General features: G+C 45.6%; 1 non-coding gene across 1 annotated transcript; it reads left to right on the top strand.

Moving 5' to 3' along the window:
- The first annotated feature begins 8,078 nt into the window (after window positions 1-8,078).
- On the top strand, window positions 8,079-8,185 carry LOC125588039. The gene has a single exon (XR_007324435.1). It is a non-coding gene; the product is annotated as a small nucleolar RNA R71 (small nucleolar RNA).
- Window positions 8,186-9,180: the final 995 nt, after the last annotated feature.

The following is a 9,180-nucleotide window of genomic DNA, read 5'->3' as shown; positions in this document are numbered from 1 at the left end:
AGCTACTCAGGTGCAAAGTAATGTTCTTTACAAGGCATTTCAAATCATTGCTCCCAATGCAAGTAAATACAACCTATATGCTCTAGACTCTCCTAGAAATGCAAATGATGCAAACTAAATGGTTTTTTTTTGTGTTTTTCAAATTTTTTTTTTCAAATTTTTTTTTTTAATGCAAATAGGTATGCAATGCATGACTCAATAAAACAACATCGAAGCAAACATGATCAAATACTTGGTACCTCGCCCAAACTTAAATGACACGGTCTCTGTGTTGTCAAAGAGAGAGAGATACCCAAAAAGAGAAAATTAATATGCAAAAACGAAATGGTATATACAAGGGAAAGTAGAGAAGTACCTTCAAGGATAGTGAGTGGGGGCAGATGCCCCAGCATCGTCGTCGTCCGGTGGGAACGTGGTGTAGTAACCTCCATGTCCTGAGCTGTAGTCTCCATACCATTGTTGGCTCTGAACTTCTTCAATCTCAGCCTCACTTTCTGAAGAGGCTAGGGATGGAGACTTGTTTCCAGAGGCGGAAGGCTGAGTGGGTGGGTTCCTCCATTGTCGCTGGAGCTGTCTATCAGTGAGTGGGAAACCAAGATCAGTGGGCTGAGGTGGGGGCTGGGGGACTGATGTGTTCGCGAAAGCGAAGTCCGCTGAGCTACATCCAGCTATTCCTCCTCTGGTCAAGACATCGGCCACCTTCTTCATGAACTTGGCTGAAGTCTTTGCTTGCCTCTTCACCGTCTTGCTCAGCGCCTTGCACTTGTCCTTCAGCTTTTCGATTGTTCTGTCTTGTGCCTTGTTCCATCGCTGAAGTCGGCCAATGTGGTCATGAGCGTCACGAAGCGCACCAGGGTGAAGGACTCCATCATGTGGCTTGAAGTAGTAGCGTGGAGGTCCATAGATGGGTACAGATTCTTCCCTAGGAGGTTCCGTGAAGTCGTGTCTCGTCGGAACACTCTTTTCCTTGGTGCAGCAATGGGACCGAGAGACCCGTGTTCTCCAAGAAAGTCTTCTTGGGAAAAGTTGAAGCTGATAGCTCCAGGTCTCTCTAAGCTCGTCAGTCTCTGGTTTGGAAGAACCACTTCGACCGGCTTGCCCTGCAAGTAGTAGTGGTAGACGTAGTCCTTCCCATACATCCCACTGAAATAGGTGGCAATCCTCAAGTAAGTGCCATCGATGAACTTAGGCCCTGCTGCGTCCTTTCCCAAGGGAACATTCAGAAATTGGAGCAGTGGTGTGATCATCCCGCCTATCCCAACCTTTGGTTGCGAATCAGTTGTGTATCATGCCCAGTCTCTGTAGTGCTCGAGACGATTCACGAAGAAGCTGACCATCCCGAAGGAAGCATAGATGTCGTTGCTAGGAAGGGACAACGTTCCAGGTGGGGCGTAGGGGCGGATAGCCGGGCAGAGCAGTCACATGTCTTCCTCGGTGACATTACCAACTTGCTTCCGTGGGTAGAATGCATGGACGAGCATCCTATGGAGGTAGCGTACAGACGGGTGCCGGATATGTGAGTTCTTGTCAGCCCCGGTAGAGTGCTTGTTTCCAGTGATTAACTTTCAAAGCTGAGTGGGGAGGTTTTCACACTTGGGAAGGGAGTAGTCTGCCAAGTCTTGGAAACCCATGACTCTCCCAATGTCTTTGAAGTTCATGTTGTACTCTCTCCCATTGACCTTGAACTTTATTTTGCCCCATCCTTGCCTCACGTGCGGAGCGTCATGGTAAGTGACCTCAAGGGAAGACAAGAACTGACAGGAGACATCCCGGTAGGCAGGGTAGGCCATGGTGAGGAGTTTGGGCATCTTCAGGTGCCCCAGCATTGCCTCAATATCAGAATCGAGACCCACCTCCTTCGGCAAAACAAGGTCAGCGAATCTGGTTGGAGTCCAAGTTACCCCATTCAGCAAATGATGATACAGCTCTTCCTCAGATGGAGTTTTCGCCCTATCTCTATCATCAGCAACCTCCTTCCCCTTGGACATCTTGGCCCTCTTTGTAGGAGCCTGCTCATCTGCACTTTCATCGCCACTCTCCTCATCTGTGGCAACTGCTATACTCTTTCCTGCCCTCTTCTCTTGCTCCTTTGCCTTCTTTGCAGCCACGGTTTGCTGTCGAGAAGTCCTTTGTGTCCCAGAACCAGCTCATTCCGAGGCTAAAGCCTTTCCTCTCAACGAAGACTCTTGTCTTTCAGGTTCTTGCCTATCAGCATCCGACTTTCCCTTAGTTTTCTTAACCATTGTACCTTGCTTTGGATGAAAGGAAATGGGGAATGGGTGGTGAGGAATAGACTGTTGGGGCGAAAGCTTGGATTTAGAAACAAGAACTAGGAGATTTGAGTGAGAATTGAGAAAGTTAGGAGATTTTGGTGTGGGTTTGTTTGAGAGAGTATGAGTGTTTGTGAGAGGAAGGGAGAGTGAAAGAGATGAAGGTCGTGGGTATGGGTAGGTCTAGGGTCGTCCAGTTAGGTTTAGGGCTGGTTAACTCGAATTAAACCAAACAAAATCGAAGAGGGACTTAGCTAGACCGGCTCGGGAGCGACCTGGAGTGGTCGCTCTGATAGGTCGCTCCGGGTCATTTTCTCGCGTCGTGTGTCGACAAAAACGCGGGCGACCTCACGTGGTCACTGCGAGACGTCGCTCTGATCGGTAGAAAACGCGAGCGACCTCACGTGGTTGCTGCGAAACGTCGCTCCGAGAGCGATTATCGAGCCCTGGAGACATAAATGCGAGCGACTTAGCCGAGTCGCTATGATCACGTCGCTCCCAGTCACCGAAAACGCGAGCGACCTCACGTGGTCGTTGCGAGACGTCACTCCGAGAGCGACTCTCGAGCTCCGGACACCGAGAATGCGAGCGACTTGGACCAGTCGCTCTGATCATGTCACTCCCAGCTGGAGCGACCTCGTGGCGTTGCTGCGGAACCTCGCTCCCACGCTCGATTCTTTGCCTTGACCTGATCGATGAACCACCTGAACACTACTTCAACACTTTTCCTTTTTTTTTTTTTTTTTTTGAAATATGATGAAAATGAAAATACCAATGCAATATGTACAAGGATACGCATGGGACTTCCTCCCAAGTGAGCTTGTTTTAAGTCTCTAGCTTGACTTTGCCTCCTTTTGGATTAGGCTGGGGTAGGATCAGACAGTGGAGTTGAAACTCCATCTTCCTCAGGTGCATCTGCCATGTAGAGCTTAACCCTTTGCCCATTGACTGTGAAGTCTCTTCCATCAGTACTCCACAAAACTATTGCTCCATATGGCTTAACCTCTTTGACCTTGAAAGGGCCGGACCACCTTGACTTAAGCTTTCCTGGAAACAACTTCAGTCTTGAGTTGTAGAGAAGAACTTGATCTCCTTCTTTAAACTCTCTCTTTAGGATATTCTTGTCATGGAAAGCTTTAGTCTTCTCCTTGTAGATCCTTGAGTTTTCAAGGCATCCATTCTTATCTCATCAAGCTCATGTAGCTGAAAAAGCCTTTTCTCCTTGGCACTCTTGATGTCAAAGTTCAGCAACTTTACTGCCCAAAGTGCCTTGTACTCAAGCTCCACTGGCAGATGGCAAGCTTTCCCGTACACTAGGTTGAAAGGTGTGGTCCCCAGAGGTGTCTTGTAAGCTGTCCTATAAGCCCAAAGCGCATCATCAAGCTTAACTGACCAATCCTTCCTTGTAATCCCCACAATCTTCTCCAAAATGGACTTGATCTCTCTGTTAGAAATCTCAACTTGACCACTTGTTTGAGGATGGTAAGGAGTTGCCACCTTGTGCTTAACACCGTTCTTCCTGAGAAGTCCCTCAAGCAGTTTGTTGATGAAATGAGACCCTCCATCACTGATTACAACTCTTGGAACTCCGAACCTTGGAAAGATGGTGCTCTTGAACATCTTGATTACCACTCTTGCATCATTGGTGGGACTTGCAATAGCTTCCACCCATTTTGAGACATAATCAACAGCTACCAGGATGTACTTGTTGCCATGTGATGATGGAAATGGCCCCATGAAGTCAATACCCCACACATCAAACACTTCAACTTCAAGGATTGGATTCTGAGGCATCTCATTCCTCTTGGTGATGTTTCCCCTCCTTTGGCATGAATCACACCTTGAAACAAAGTCTTGTGTGTCCTTGAACATGTGTGGCCACCAGAATCCAGCTTGTAACACCTTAGCAACAGTCTTGAAGGTAGCAAAGTGGCCTCCATAAGATGATCCATGACACTGTGTAAGGATCCCATCAATCTCCTCATTAGCAACCACTCTCCTATAAAGTTGATCTTTGCAGAGAATGTAGAGGTAGGGCTCATCCCAGTAGTATCTCTTCACATCCTTGTAGAACTTCTTCTTGGCATAACCCACAAGATTCAAAGGCTCTTTTCCTGTGGCTAGGTAATTCACCAAATCAGCATACCAAGGTTCTTTCTCTTCTGTTGCCTTGACTTCTTCAAGCTTCCTTCCAGTCTCACAAACTGCTATCACTGCTCCAATAGCCATGATCTGTTCCTCAGGGAGTCCTTCATCAATTGGAATGCCACACTCCACTCTCAGCCTGGACAAGTGATCAGCTACACCATTCTCAACTCCTGGCTTGTCCTTGATCTCTAAATCAAACTCTTGCAGCAAAAGAATCCATCTCAAGAGCCTGGGCTTTGCATCCTTCTTCGCCAAAAGGTGTCTCAACGCAGCATGATCTGTGTAGACAATGACTTTAGATCCCACCAAGTAGCTTCTGAACTTCTCAAAGGCAAAGACAATGGCTAGCATCTCCTTCTCTGTTGTGGCATATCTCATCTGAGCATCATTCAGGGTTTGGCTCGCGTAGTAGATCACATGGGTCTTGCCATCTTTCTTCTGCCCCAAAACAGCTCCCACAGCATAATCACTAGCATCACACATGATCTCAAAGGGGAGATCCCAATTAGGTGGCTGGACAATTGGAGCACTGATGAGTTCACCTTTCAGCTTCTTGAAGGCTTCTAGACACTCCACATCAAAGCTGAAGGTGGCTTCTTTGCACAGCAGCCTGGTCAATGGTCTAGTGATCATGGAGAAGTCCTTTATGAATCTCCTGTAAAACCCAGCATGACCAAGAAAACTTCGGATGTCTTTCACTGTCTTTGGTGGGGGCAAACCAACCATAACATCGATTTTGGCCTTATCCACCTCAATCCCCTTCTCTGAAATCTTGTGCCCCAGCACAATCCCTTCTTTGACCATGAAGTGACACTTCTCCCAGTTCAGCACAAGGTTGGTGTCTTCACATCTCTGTAGGACCCTGCACAAATTTGACAAACAAGCAGAAAACGAAGATCCATAGACAGAGAAATCATCCATGAACACCTCCACAACATCCTCAATCAGATCAGAAAAGATCGACATCATGCACCTTTGAAAGGTGGCTGGAGCATTACATAGACCAAATGGCATTCTTCGATATGCGAAGGTACCATAAGGACATGTGAATGTTGTTTTCTCCTGATCATTGGGATGTATGGGGATCTGGAAGAATCCTGAATATCCATCAAGAAAACAATAGAATGGATGATTTGCAAGTCTCTCAAGCATCTGATCAATAAATGGAAGTGGAAAATGATCTTTTCTAGATGCAGAGTTCAGTTTTCGGTAATCAATACACATTCTATGCCCAGTGACTGTTCTTGTTGGTATCAATTCATCCTTGTCATTTTTAATCACAGTTATACCACCCTTTTTGGCACAACATGCACAGGAGATACCCATTTAGAATCTGAGATAGGGTAGATAACACCAGCATCTAAGAGTTTAAGAATCTCTTTCTTTACAACATCCTTCAGGTTAGGATTTAACCTTCTTTGATGCTCGATAGAAGTCATTGATTCATCCTCAAGATGTATCCTATGCATACACAAAGAGGGTGATATTCCCTTGATGTCATCAAGTGAGTAACCTATTGCTTTTCTAAATCTTTTAAGTGTTTTCAAAAGTTCAGATAGCTCAGTTTCAGTAAGTTCACTACTCACAATGACTGGATAAGTTCCATTAGGACCAAGAAATGCATACCTTACACCATTGGGGAGAGGTTTAAGCTCCACTTTAGGCGCCTTAAGCTCGCTCCAGTCGTCTTGCTGGGTGTCCCCTTGTTGAATGACCGAGGCTTCCTGATGGACAATTTGAGGCAGCTCCTCATACTGATCCTTACTACCAAATCCTCTGTGTGAATCCAACATCATCCCATAGGCAGCACTCTCCAGGTTCTGAATCACTTCAGCTTCCCTCTCTATCGTCAAAGCATGCTGTAGAGGGTCTTCTAGTGACAACTCTTCAAGGAGCTCATCAGCAAGGGCATCCATCTCTTCAATGTAGAAAACTTGCCCTTGAACTGTTGGTTTCTTCATTACCTCCTTGATGTCAAAGTGAAGAACATGCCCTTTACCCAAGTGGAGATCAATCTTGCCCTCTTTCACATTAACAATTGCTCCTGCTGTAGCTAAGAAAGGCCTTCCAAGGATTAAAGGATCTGCAGCTTCCTCACCCATCTCAAGCACCACAAAGTCTGTAGGGATCTCATATTTTCCAACCATAACGGGGAGGTCCTCCAAGATACCCACAGGGTACTTCACTGAACGATCAGCCAATACCAGAGACAGTCTACACTTCTTGTACTGAGTGAAACCAAGCTTCTTAGCAACAGATAAAGGCATCAAGCTGACACTAGCTCCCAAATCGCAGAGACATCTATCAAATACCATAGGTCCAAGAGCACAAGGTAATGTGAAGCATCCTGGATCTTCTAGCTTCTTTGGAACAACAAGCCTCTGGATGATGGCACTGCACTCATGAGTGAGAATCATCATGCCCTCCATCTCCTTCTTCTTTGCAGCTACAACATCTTTCAGGAACTTGCTATATTGAGGAATCAGCATGAAAGCATCAATGATGGGCATTGTGACTTGAACTTCACTCATTTGCTTCTCAAATAGAGCTTTGTACTTCTCTAGCAGCTGCCTCTTGAATCTACCAGGGAATGGTAGTTTGGGTTCATAGGGAGGAGGAACAAAAGAATTCTCACTTGCTGGAGCAACAACTTCACCATCTTTCACTGTTTTCTTCTCTTCCCCAACCTTTCCTTTACCTTTTGCTTCCACAATCTTCTCCAAGATTTCATCATTGATTTTCTCATCAACAATCACCACTTCATCATCTATGTTGATGGCAACCCCCTCACCTTGTTTCTCAGCATCCTTGGTGAGAGCTTTCTGAGGTAACTCCTTACCACTCCTGAGGGTGATAGCTTTCATGGTCTCCTTGGGGTTTTGCTCAGATTTTCCAGGTAAAGAACCTTGTTGGCGATTTTGTTGAGTGTTCATGGCAGCAAACTGGTTCTCCAAGGTTCTGAACTTGTTGTTGAGCTCATTGTAGCTTCCATCAATCTTTGAGTGAAGGTTCTTCAACTCATAGCCAACATGCTTCTCACTTCTTGTCTGAGACTCCAAGATTTGTTTTAGTAGGGCATCAGTGCTGCTGACTGAGGAGTAGAGGTAGAAGTAGTAGGTTGTTGTTGGGCAGGTTGTTGTCCTTTGTTGTGGAAACCAGGAGGAGGGTTTGCTGAGGTTGATAGTTGCCTTGCTGGTTGTTCTAGGCTGATAACCACTCTGTTGGTTGTTGGGGTAAGATCTCTGTTGGTAGTTGTTGTACTGAAACTTTGGCTCTTTCTTGTACCAGCTACCATTGTTGTTGATGAAGGACAACTCTTCTTGCCCTTCCAAACCATCAACTTCCTGGACAACAGGTGTGGCTTCTTGGTTTGGGTTACCAACAAAGTGCAGCTGCTCCTAGGTGGCCTTATCAGCAGTGAGAATATCAATCTTATCCTGGAGAGCCTTTAACTCCTTCCTCGTCTGCTTGTCATCTGTTCTATTGCCTCTGTCGTTGTCTCCACTGTAGACTGCATCACTCTTTACCATGTTGTCAACCAGCTCTTCTGCATCTTCCTCAGTTCTCCCCAAGAAGAACCCATTGCTAGCTGTATCCATTCTGTCCATGTACTTAGGAAAAGCACCCCGGTAGAATGTGCTCAGCAGGCTTTCCTTAGAGAATCCATGATGAGGGCATTGAGCTTGGTAGCCTTTGAATCTCTCCCAGGCTTCACTGAATCCTTCCAAGCCTTTCTGTTGAAAGCTGGAGATCTCATTTCTCAGCTTAGCGGTTCTTGAAGTAGAGAAGAACTTCTCCAAGAAAGCTTTCTTGCAGTCATCCCAAGTGGTGATAGAGTCGCTGGGTAGAAACTTCTCCCACTGACGTGCCTTATCCCCCAAAGAGAGGGAATAACTTCAGCTTTAAGGCATCCTCAGACACACCATTGGTTTTTGACAACCCACAGTAGTTGTCGAACCTGTCCAAGTGATCAAACGGGTCCTCTAGAGCCAAGCCATGATACTTGTTGTTCTCGATCACGTTGAGGAGTCCTGATTTGATCTCAAAGTTGTTGGCTGCTACAGCTGGTGCTCGGATTCCCAATCTATGACCATGAATGTTTGGGCGGTCATAAGTGCCAATGGGTCGAGCTGCTCGCTGTTGGTTTTGTGGAACGTTGTTAGCTCCATTGACGTCATCATTTTGAGGTATGTCTCCCATATCAGTATCCAATCTCTGCAATTGAGACTGTTGCTCTTCTTCTCTTCTCTTTCTAGCACTCTCTCTCTCTAAAGCTCTGATGTCTGCAGCTCTTGGAACTAGGTTTGATGGACCCCTGCTCCTCAAGTTCATACACCTGTAAATTAAAGGGAGATGAAGAAGGAGAATCAGTAACAAAAGAAAATAAAAATGACTTAGTCTCAAGCAAGGGACTAATTCTCAATGTTCAAATCTACTCAGAATTTGGCAACAGCGCCAATTTGATGTTAGGAATTTTCAAGGCTCCTAAGAAAAATGTTGTAGTATAAATGTTTGTCGAACCAATTCTAAGGGATTTCAAGCACTGAGAATGCAAGTACTTACTTAATCTAAGTGCAACCGATGATTTAAAGGATTTTCTAAACTAATGATTAATACTAATGCAGTTTCAGAATAATAAAAGCGGTAAATGAGTTGAATTTCTTAACTAAGGAAAATGAGAACTCATGGGCATAGGAATTAGACCTTGGGTGATCAAGTTTCGAACTAAGGATGGCAGACGAACAATCAAACTATCAACCTT

The sequence above is a fragment of the Brassica napus genome, chromosome C5 (assembly GCF_020379485.1).
Source record: "Brassica napus cultivar Da-Ae chromosome C5, Da-Ae, whole genome shotgun sequence".
Taxonomy (NCBI): domain Eukaryota; kingdom Viridiplantae; phylum Streptophyta; class Magnoliopsida; order Brassicales; family Brassicaceae; genus Brassica; species Brassica napus.
This window is presented reverse-complemented; position numbering and strand designations above follow the sequence as displayed.